The sequence below is a fragment of the Marmota flaviventris genome, chromosome 8, assembly GCF_047511675.1.
Source record: "Marmota flaviventris isolate mMarFla1 chromosome 8, mMarFla1.hap1, whole genome shotgun sequence".
Lineage (NCBI taxonomy): Eukaryota > Metazoa > Chordata > Mammalia > Rodentia > Sciuridae > Marmota > Marmota flaviventris.
Window position 1 is genome coordinate 39817771 of NC_092505.1, and position 10986 is coordinate 39828756.

General features: G+C 35.6%; 1 pseudogene; it reads right to left on the reverse strand.

Annotated features, from left to right (window-relative positions):
* LOC114087813 (small nuclear ribonucleoprotein E-like) overlaps positions 1-10615 on the reverse strand; it is a 31941-nt pseudogene extending 21326 nt beyond the window's left edge.
* Between the last annotated feature and the right edge of the window lie 371 nt (positions 10616-10986).

Here is a 10986-nt window from a genome sequence, read left to right on the forward strand (position 1 = left end):
TTGCACTTATTACAGAAACCTTCTCTTGTTCTGGAACTTACTCAAATCTAGCAACTTTTTGTTTACTCAGTAAATGGACTTGAGTAACACAATCAAATGAGATATATGTTGCCTCAAAAATTCAAGGAGGTAATATATAGACATTAAATCCCTTTCCTGGTTTTAGCTGGGGTCTGATGCAACACCTTATCCTTCACTTTATAAAGGATACCTAGATATATCCCACACCACTGGATCCTAGAAAATTTATTGAGGTACAAGTCCCTGATTTTTTTTTAATTTTTTTTAGTTGTTCAAAACATTACAATGATCTTGACATATCATACATTTGATTCAAATGGGGTATGAATTCTTTTTTTCCACTAGTACAGATTGCAGGATCACATTGGTTTTACAGCCACGTTTATACATACAGCCATATTAGTGTCTATTGTATTCTGCTACCCTTCCTATTCCTCTCTTCCCTCCCTTCCCCTCCCATCACTTCTCTCTACCCACTCTATGACACTTTTCTCTCTCTCTCTCTTTTTTTCTTCTTCACACCATCTTATATGTAATTTTGCATAACAATGAGGGTCTCCTTCCATCTTCCCTGCCGATTCCCCTTCTCTCTCCCATTCCCATGCATCTCTCATCCCTATTTAATGGTAATATTCTTCTCATGTTCTTCCTCCCTGCTCTGTTTTGAGTCATCCCCTTTATATCAAAGAAGACATTTGGCACTTGCTCCTTAGGGATTGGTTAGCTTTACTCAGCATAATCTGCTCTAATGCCACCCATTTCCCTGCAAATGCCATGATTTTGTTATTTTTTAGTGCTGAGTAATATTCCATTGTGTATAAATTCCACATTTTTTTAGTCCATTCATCTACTGAAGGGCATGTGGGTTGTTTCCACAGTCTAGCTATTGTGAATTGTGCTGCTATGAACATTGATGTAGCTGTGTCCCTGTAATATGCTCTTTTAAGGTCTTTTGGGAATAGTCCGAGAAGGGGAATAGCTGGGTCAAATGGTGGTTCCATTCCCAGCTTTCCAAGGAATCTCCATACTGCTTTCCAAATTGGCTGCACCAATTTGCAGTCTCACCAGCAATGTACAAGTGTAGCCTTTTCCCCACATCCTCACCAGCACTTATTATTGTTTGGCTTCATAATGGCTGCCATTCTTACTAGAGTGAGATGGTATCTTAGGGTGGTTTTAATTTGCATTTCTCTGATTGCTAGAGATGGTGAGCATTTTTTTTGTGTATTTGTTGGTTGATTGTATATCCTCCTCTGAGAAGTGTCTGTTCAGATCCTTGGCCCATTTGTTGATTGAAGTCCCTGAATTTTTATTGGGTTTATTTTTCACCCTCCTACATGCAAATGTGTCATCAGTAAGTTTAGAGTCTTTAATATTGCTTGCTCATTAAGTCCAAGAATAAAGTTATCATTTAATGGATCTGCACAATATCTTGTAAAAGAAAAGGAAATCAAGGGAAAACCAAAATATGACCTAATATTGGATGACAGATATAACCTGAGGTAGGATAGTGAAGTTGGCCTTGCCAAATAAGATCAAAGTACTTCTTTTTTTTTTTTTTTTTTTTTTTGAGAGAGAGAGAGAATTTTTTTTAATATTTATTTTTCAGTTTTCGGCAGACACAACATCATTATTTTATGTGGTGCTGAGGATTGAACCCAGTGCCCGGCACATGCCAGGCGAGCCACATCCCCAGCCCCAAGGTCAAAGTACTTCTGATGGTGCTTAATAATAGAAATAGAGAAAGAAATCATCTGCCAAATCAATAATTTCACATTGAGTATGAAGGTATTTGTTAATTTATAAGAAACCGTATCTTAAAATAGCAACAACTGGAATCACTACCTTATTAAGCATGTGAAAATCCATTGTCATTATCCAAGAACTATTTGGTTTCTCTAGAAACCAAATAGGCAAGTTAAATGCGGATAAAATGAGAATCATTAACTGCATCTCCCAAATCCTTGACAGTGGCACTAATTTCTGTTGTATTGCTTTTGACCACCTATTTCCCTAGGTAGAAGAAGTTCTAGTGACTTTTGGCTGGCTTTTTCCACCATTATATACCTTATTTCATAGGTTAAGGAACCAATGTGTGTTTCTTACCCGTTGTTAAGTACATACATCCCAATCATGCATTTTAGAACTACTGAAGTAACCACAGAATGGGTCTGAAGATCCAGTTGGCAAACTGTGAAACTGACAGGACCAAAAACATGACTTCCATAAGCCAGCACTCTGTCTTGTGGGCCCCATAACATATTTTATCCTTGCAATAGTGTCATTTCAGAGCTAATATCCAGGAAGCTCTGAAATTTTTAATTATTTTCTTTTCTTTAATACACAATCACCCTGATAAAAGTCCATACACCTCAAGGAAGACTGGGAGAGTGATTAATGGTATAAAGAAATGGCGATGTAGCTGAGTACTTATGCAAGATTATCCAGCCTTTCCTCACTTAAAGGATTCTGGGTCTATAAACTGGCTCAGTTTGGGGAAATTGATTGTTTTTATAATTCAAGTTTTACTTTTTTTTTACTTGACTCTCCTGCTTACACATACCAAGTAAATAGTTAGCAGACTTCCAATATGACCCCACACTAGTCCATATATTATAGGTGATAATGTACTTTACTGAAAATCTATGTACATAAATGTTAATCACCTCTAAAAAATACATTCACACTTACATTGAGAAGAATGTTTGACCAAATCCCTGGGAACCATAACCTCATCAATTTGACACATAAAGTTAAACATCATTCTATCCAATGACTATTTTTTTCTTCTTTCTTTTCTTGTTTTTCACCAACAGAGGCTATGTTTTCTTAAGAACTGGCATAGGCCCAACTAAAACAACTAATCTCTCAAGATTTCTTCTAATTATGGCCAATGAGATTTCAGGAGAAATCTCTTGAGTAAAAATTCCAGGAAAGATCTTTAAAAGTGTACAGAATCATTTAACATGCAATTTTGTCATTTTCCTTTATGCTTATTCATGTCAAGAGTGTAGAAACTACGTGTATGAAGGGTGAGAGGGAGGAGGAAGAACTGTCTTCTCAAATACACAATGATGATGTTGAGAATGAATGCTTTGCAAAAAGTATGGCAGACAGGCTGGGCATGGTAATGCATACCTGTAATCCCAGCAACCCAAGAGGCTGAGGCAGGAAGATTGAGAGTTTAAAGCCATCCTCAACAATAGCAAGGTTCTGAGCAACTCAGTGAGACCCTGTCTCTAAGTAAAATACAAAATATGGCTAGGGATGTGGCTCATGGTTGAGTGCCCCTGAGTTCAATCCCCGTATCAAAAAAAAAAAAAAAAAGTGTATGGCATAGATGAAAAACAGAAGGAATGTGTGTCCCTGAGGTCATCATGGTATGACTATACCAGCATTAGACAGTCAATTTATGTTCTTCTTCAACATGATAAAAATTAAATAAATTTTTCATTAGCTTATGTAATAAGTCTCTTAACGTATAGTCTTAATGTACTAGGCACTTGATAATTTCATCAATATTTTTAAGAGTTTATTTTTAAATATATTTCATATAATGTTTTCTTTACTTGAAAGCAAGGCATAATTACCTTATAATCAGGATTTTCTTATATCTAGAAATACATTATAACTTAAATACATATCATTTTAATATTTTCTTCAAATGGTTGTGAAGATTAGTTATAAAAATGCAAAGTTTCCTTTTCAACAGAAATACCTTGTAAAAAGTTACTAACAATTTTAAATACCTAAAAAGAAAACAGAAATTAATTGGTATTTGATCTGAGTCCTTAGTGTACAATTGAACCAGGTCTGGGGTTAAGTTTCTGATACTCAGTGGTATTTCCACTACACTAATTTCATAATAATTAAATTCCTTTAGGATTGTATATTGCTTAGATAGGTGATAACCATATGCCTAGATCACAAGAATAGGAGGGAACACAAGGGAGAGAAACAGAGAGCCAATGCAATTAAAAATTAACAACATAGAATTTACTGTTTGATTCAATCTGAGATAGAAAAGACCCATTCCCCACACTTAAAAATGTCCTTAAATAACCATTTTTAAACCAAAAATCAATCTTTGAAATCATGGAGATTTTCTTTTATGGAAGGAAAGAGAGTTTGTTTTATCTTGCTTGGTTTTGTAGTTTGGTTGTGTGTGTGTGTGTGTGTGTGTGTGTGTGTGTGTGTGTTTGTCTCCTAAACTTGTGTGAAGTTTATGTTCCCTGTAGAAACCACATCTGTATAAAAGATCCTGCAGACTGTGTGACCTTGACTAAGTAGTACATTAGGACATTGTTATTGTGGAGAGATGGAATGTTGTAGATCCAGAGCTAAAATAATCTTGGTCTGTCTTAGGCCTTTTAGATAAATAGCCACTCACTTCTAACCTTTGTATCTGTCCTATCATTCTCATGACTATTAGGTAAACTTCTCAGAAGTTTAAATGTTAAATAGCAGAGTGCTAGTGCCTCTCCCAATTCTAAAACAAAGAATGCTATAACATGTGATACCTATAGGAAAGATTTCCCTGCTTTGCCATAGCAAACCTACCTAATGCCTCCACCAATGTATTCGTTGAATGTATTGATTTATGACTTTGTTCCTTGGATATCAGAGTTCATGTAACCTCTTCATGAGGAACACATCATTCAGGGTAACTTGAATCTGTGTTCCTGGGCCCTGGCTTTTCATATTTGGCTCAAAATGAATTTCTTATTCCTTTAAAGCAGAATGATTATTTTCTGTCAACACATGGAATATAGGTCTGGAGCTATAGAAAAAAAAAAAACTGTGGACTTTGGTTGCCAATGTTGTTCAAGAAATATCACTTTGTGTGAGGTATTCAAACAAATGCCACAGGAAGTGTGGTTTTTAGAATAATAGAAGTATATAGAATTCTGGAGAATGAGAAGTCATTTCATCAAGCTGCTTCATTCCCAGGGATCCTAGATTCCAAATGTTAGAAAGAAGCCATAGATTCTATCTTACTGGCTCTTTTCTCATATTTTGCATGAGAATTTAACTCTCATGGAAAGCTATTAGTTTATTTAAACATGAGAATTAGATAAGAAAGTCAAATTGACAAAGAAGTTATCATTGAATCAAAGTGAGGCAAGAAGATAGATCTCCCATACACAGCCAGGATAAGGGCCTTAGAGAAGACAGGAGTGGAGGGGAACATCATGCCAACCTGAAAGGAGACATTAGGTCTAAAAGTCATGCTATGACTCCCTACACTCTGCAAGCATTAACCACAATGCCTTCTTCTTGCCTACAGTACCTGTTTCTGTTCTTCATAGCTTCAACCATAGCAGCCTTTCCTTAGTTACCCTTGTCCTTACCCCTAGCAACAGCCAACCACAAGCAGACCCCTACCCAAAATGCTTCCTTTTTCTAATAGACATGTCCAAAACCACCAGGTGAGATTCTTCCTCTTAATGATAACCATGAGCAATGGAAACTATGCACTCTGGTTGGCTTATTAAGCATGGAAGTTGAAGAGCTTGATTGGTTCATGATAGCATTCCTCACCCACCAATCACCTGCACTGGGCCATCAGATATGTTCTTAAAAACCCCTAGAAAACAGACACCCCTTGATATCCCTCTCTTGGGACCCCCTGCCCTTCAGGAGCTCTGCTTCTTTTCTGTTACTCTAACAAATCTTGTTACTTTGCTCTCACCATTTTGTCCCTGGATTTAATTCTTTGAATTCGTGAGACAAAGAATGTGACCACTTACTTCTGTGTTACAAATGGGTATATAAATAATTCTCCAGAATAAAGATGAAAAACTAGAACAAACTTTTGTATCCACAAGAAGTTCTGGCTAAATCCAAATTGACTTAACAAAAGCATCTCTCTTCTTAAATTGAGTGAATATGTCAAATAAGGTGTCAATACCTCTTCTGCATTCTGGAGTTTTGAATAAGACAAACCAGAGAAGAAATGACATGAACTTAGAGTAAGCATTTCAAAATAAAAGATTATATAAATGTCTGCTTGAACCCTTGTTAGTGGTTTCTCATTTTACCCAGTGTAAAAGCCAAAATGTTTACAAGGCCAAACAGGGTCCCACGGGATTTACCTCTCTGCTTTCCACTATCTCATTTATATTACTCCTTGGATCAGTTAGTTACTGCTGCAAGACAACCCACCTTAGAACTGTCTTTAAACAACACTTCATTCATTCTCATGATTCTAATGTCTGCTATCACTGGTCAGTCACCCAGAGCCATCTGGTCCAGGATGGCCTCAGGTGCATGGCCAGTGAGGTCTTTCCTTCTCCTTCAGGCTAGTCTGGGCTTATTCGGAGACAGAGCAGGGTTTCAAGAGAAAGCAAAGAGACTTCTACTAGTCATTCTTTAATCATGCTTGTGACTATCCCATTGTCCAAAGCAATTCAAATAGCCCAACTCAGAGTCAGTGTCAAAGACCACTACCAAAGGGCATGGAGAAAGGAATGCTTAAATTAAGGCCTTTATTGCAACCAGTCATTAATATTTTTATATTTCTTTCTACTCTTGCTTATAAAGCCCTAACTGTACTGACTTCCTTGATATTCCTTGAACAAGGCCCTTCCTGCATTAGGCTCTTACCTGCTCTTCTGCAAGAAATGCTCTTCCCTAAAAACTGTCATTGTCAGCTACATGACCTCTCTCAACTTTTTGTCCTAACCTCTCCTTTCTGAGAAAACCTTCCTGACCACCCCATCTAATAGGGTAATCTGCCACAATCTCTTTTCTGATTCTATTTTTCTTTTCCTATAACATGTATACTTTTTAACATATTTCTATCAGATTTTTTGATTTCTTACATGTGAACTGTTTTGATTTGTGGTTTGTTTTGTTTCTTGTCTATTTCTCCCCTTGGTAAAATATAAGATGTGAATTTTGTTTATTTTGTTTAATGATGTACTTCAAGCCATTAATAGAATATCTGAAACACAGTAAGCTTCAATATATATTTGTTAAATATATTACTAAAATAGATGTCTGCTTTTACAATGTAAATGTAAGAAATATGCATCTGTTTGTACAGTTGTGCAGAACAAAGTGCCCAACAATTGAAAAAAGAATTCAAAATAGACAGTCATAAAAATAAGAGCTTTGCTTAGAAACTTCAAAAACTCTCAGACATGTAGCCTTAGAATTGGAGAGAATTAGCAAATGCAAGCCCAAAGGTGGGAGCCAAAAAAAATCATTTTCTCTATTCTCCTGATTCCACTAATGAAGGCAATTAAGCTCAAGCAAGTAAAGTGCACTGAAGAATATTGAAAAGTCAGCTAGTGGCAAAACTAGGATTAGAACCAAAATTTTCTAATTATCAACACTATATTCTTTTCACTTTCTCAAATCGACAAAATCACTATTCAGACAGAATTAGTAACAATCAAAAGTATGGAAGAAGAAATTTCTAAAGTTATTAAGTAATTAAAAACAAAGGGCTTTGAAAATTAAGCTTAGAGTTTCTAATCTCACCAAAATGAAATCCAATAAACTGGTATATTTGTTTCCCAAAAAGAACATTAATGACTGCAGTTCAGCTTTTCAGAATGTAAAACTCTAAGAGAGGAGAGAGATGCCTTGCTGAATCTAAATTTGCAATCTTATTGAGCTAAAGTATTGGACTTCACCACTCCATAGGAAATTCATTTTAAGAATTAAAATGAGCATAATAAAAACTACATGGGGAAAGGGAAAAATTGTATCAACTAATGATGTGAAGGAAGGAGACGTTGTTCCTATAAGGAGATGTCTCCTCATCTACTTTGCTATTGAATGGTTTCAAAGATTTTTTTTCCCCTATTTAAACAACCAGGGAACTAATTTAACTCAGAGAAAAGGATCTAATAATTGTGGTCATGCTTCCACAGATTGATTTTTACCAGTAGAGCATAATTCTCCCACAGAGTCTTATAGAATAAAAATCTGGGTCAGTGTTTTATATTACTAGCCTCTACTAACAAGAAAGTAATGTGATACTCCCTCACTGCTGAAATCGAAGACCAGGAAGTTAATAAATCTGTGGCAAAGTTTATAATTTTCTTTCCCAGGCTTGCTTTTTTCAATGTATTTATTTTTATTTTTATTTTTATTTTTTGTGTTGTGACTTCTTTCCCCCACTTTAATATTACAGCTATTTAAGATATATTTCTGTCTGATGAAGGTAAATGAATCTTCCTGGATGAAAATTTTTTATATTTATAGTCATTAAGATCCATTTATTCAATTCGCACTTCACTGGTAATGAATTAGTTATTAGATTTTCTGTATTGAATGGTGGAAAAAAAGTTCATAAAACTAATCATTTATAGGTCAATGTTTATATAGTCTTAAAAAATAGAATCTGGACAGTTAATTTAATTTCCTGCTTTACATCAATTAAAGAAATGTTCTTATACTCAGCAACCACTATACCTCTATTTGTTTAGTTAAATTTAAAATTTCAGCACTATATGCAAATTATCTCACACTCAGAGTTAATTACATTATTAATCTGATTTGCTAAAGCTTGAATTGATGTGTTATAATAGGAAGACATGAAGAATTCTTCAAACTTTATTATAAGACTATTTCCATTCTCAAACAAAACATTGCCCCATTTACTCATAATTTGGTTAGCAAACTGAAATGGCAGAATTCTTTCTTCTCATTATTACATAAGCATGTAAAACAGTCTCTTTGGTAATAAAGAAATATTTTTTTTACAATTATTTTCTAAATTTTAGAAACTAGAAAGACCTTCATTTTTCCCAGTGTATGCATTTTTATTTGAAGAACTCTACTTCCTTTTCACATACTCCAAACCTTATTTAAATGCAAATAGCATCCTGAAATACGTTCCATCAACATACAATTCTCAATTGGAGACATCCAGTTTAATAATAATAATAATAATAATAATAATAATAAAAGAATCTGATACTCAATGTAGTAAGTGGATATTTTACTAAGTTCATGTACTTCTTAAAGTAGTTCATGTAACTACTTTAATTCACATATACCTTCTACCTTATATAATGTGATTAAAAATAATGTATTATAAAAAAAGGAAAACAGATGCAATGACTCACTAAATCACCAAAAATCTGAGCATAATTTTATTTTCAGTCTTTTGGCAGGTTTTTATTTGACACCTAGAATCTCAATGAGTTATCAATAACACTTCAGTAAGGGGGTAGATATAAAAATAAATTGCAGAAGATTTCAGTGACATCCCAAGAAAGAAAATTGTCTCTAGCATGTCTAGATCCTAAGTCATGCATACAGAGATTCTAGAATTTTGCTAAAACTTCAAAATATTGTCCCCTTCATCACCATATTTTCTCCTGGGCCAGGCCATGAAAAGATACATGTTACATATTAAAAAAAAAATCTTCCTAAATTCACATATCAGTTTCTTAAATTATTCTTTGTTGTTTAAAAGTTTTAAAAAACCCTCCTTTTCTCTCTAATAGAGTAAACTGTTAAAAAAGGTAAATATAAGAATAAAATATATAAGCATAACAATATCAGCCTTCACCTTGGCCTCCAAAATTTAAAGAAGCTTTAGCAAAAGGAGAAAGTATTATAAAATCCAGTATGTGTTTTCTCTATCTCTGTTTCCATGGTCTGGAACTGAAAATGCTGAGATGAACTGCCGCAGTCTGGCTGGGCAAAATAACCGGGGGGTGATAAGCAACTTGTGAAGGTTGAAACAGCAGGAACCACTTCTCTGCCAGACAGCAGAGGTATATATACTTAACTAATTACACACAGCTTAACTTAATTAACATCATCTAGATACAGCAGTCAACCAATAAAGAATCATCATCTTAATGGCTCGCTGGCATTGCTTCACAAACCACTCCTTCTGGCAAAGTGTCAGGCGCCATCTTGACTTGATTTCAGCCCTCAACATCTCCTCCCTTTTGTTTAATTAAACAACAAGTATGTGGCTTAGGGACTGTGCCTGTCTTAGGTTGTCCAATACTACATATGGTCCTTACCCGTCATTGGATGATCTGACCTCAAGTCATCAGCCTCCTGTCTTAGGTTCGTACCATTGTAATTGGATCTTACCAGTCTTTGACTACCGGCCCAGCATTATTTAGCCATACTTGTGGACAACAACCATAGTGGTTTTTACACAAACACCATAAATAACCTGCTACAAGCAGAAAGGGGAGGACACAAAATGCCACGACACCAAGCCAATTGAGGGCTCCTTTTGGAAAAAATGTACCACCGATGACACCATCAGCAAAGATACCCCGGCACTACCACAATTCTCTGCACCAACATAGTTCACAATGCATACAAGTGATACATAGCCCAAGCAAGTTCTGCAAGCAGTTCAAAGCAGAGGAATCTATTAATATGTCCATTTCCTCCCAAAGTAAATCCTTGATTGAGCATCACTTGTTGAGTTACATTATTCATTGATCCATCAGTTTATACAGTTTGTTGTGATAGCTATCACAGAAGCTGTAGTAGTAGCAGCAGCAGAAACAGCAACAGCTGTGATGATGGTAACTGTAATTCCGAAGTCTCCTTTGGTTTTCAGTAACACTGGAAATCCCTCAACCCTCGTCCTCACCAGCATTGGGACGAAGGCAGAAACTCTGGCAATGATGGCTAAAGAAAATCATGTAGCATTCCAGCAGGCACTAAGAAAACAACATTCTGAACAATTTAGTACATTATCTCAAGGTTTTTTACATTTGAAATAGGCCTCAATGGTGCTCATTATTCATTAGCCTCCAGGTGTGGGAGAACCACTGTAGCTAAATTGGAGTTCTGGATATCAGCTGTTATGGATTTAAGATATTGCTAACACTGCATTTATCCACAGGAATAGCGAGGAGTCCCATGGCAGCACCTACAGCAAATAGGGAAAAACTGATGACTCATTAGTTATTGGCATTGGAAATGCCCAAACTTCAGGGACGTCGGCGCGTCTTCTGGTCTTCTGCC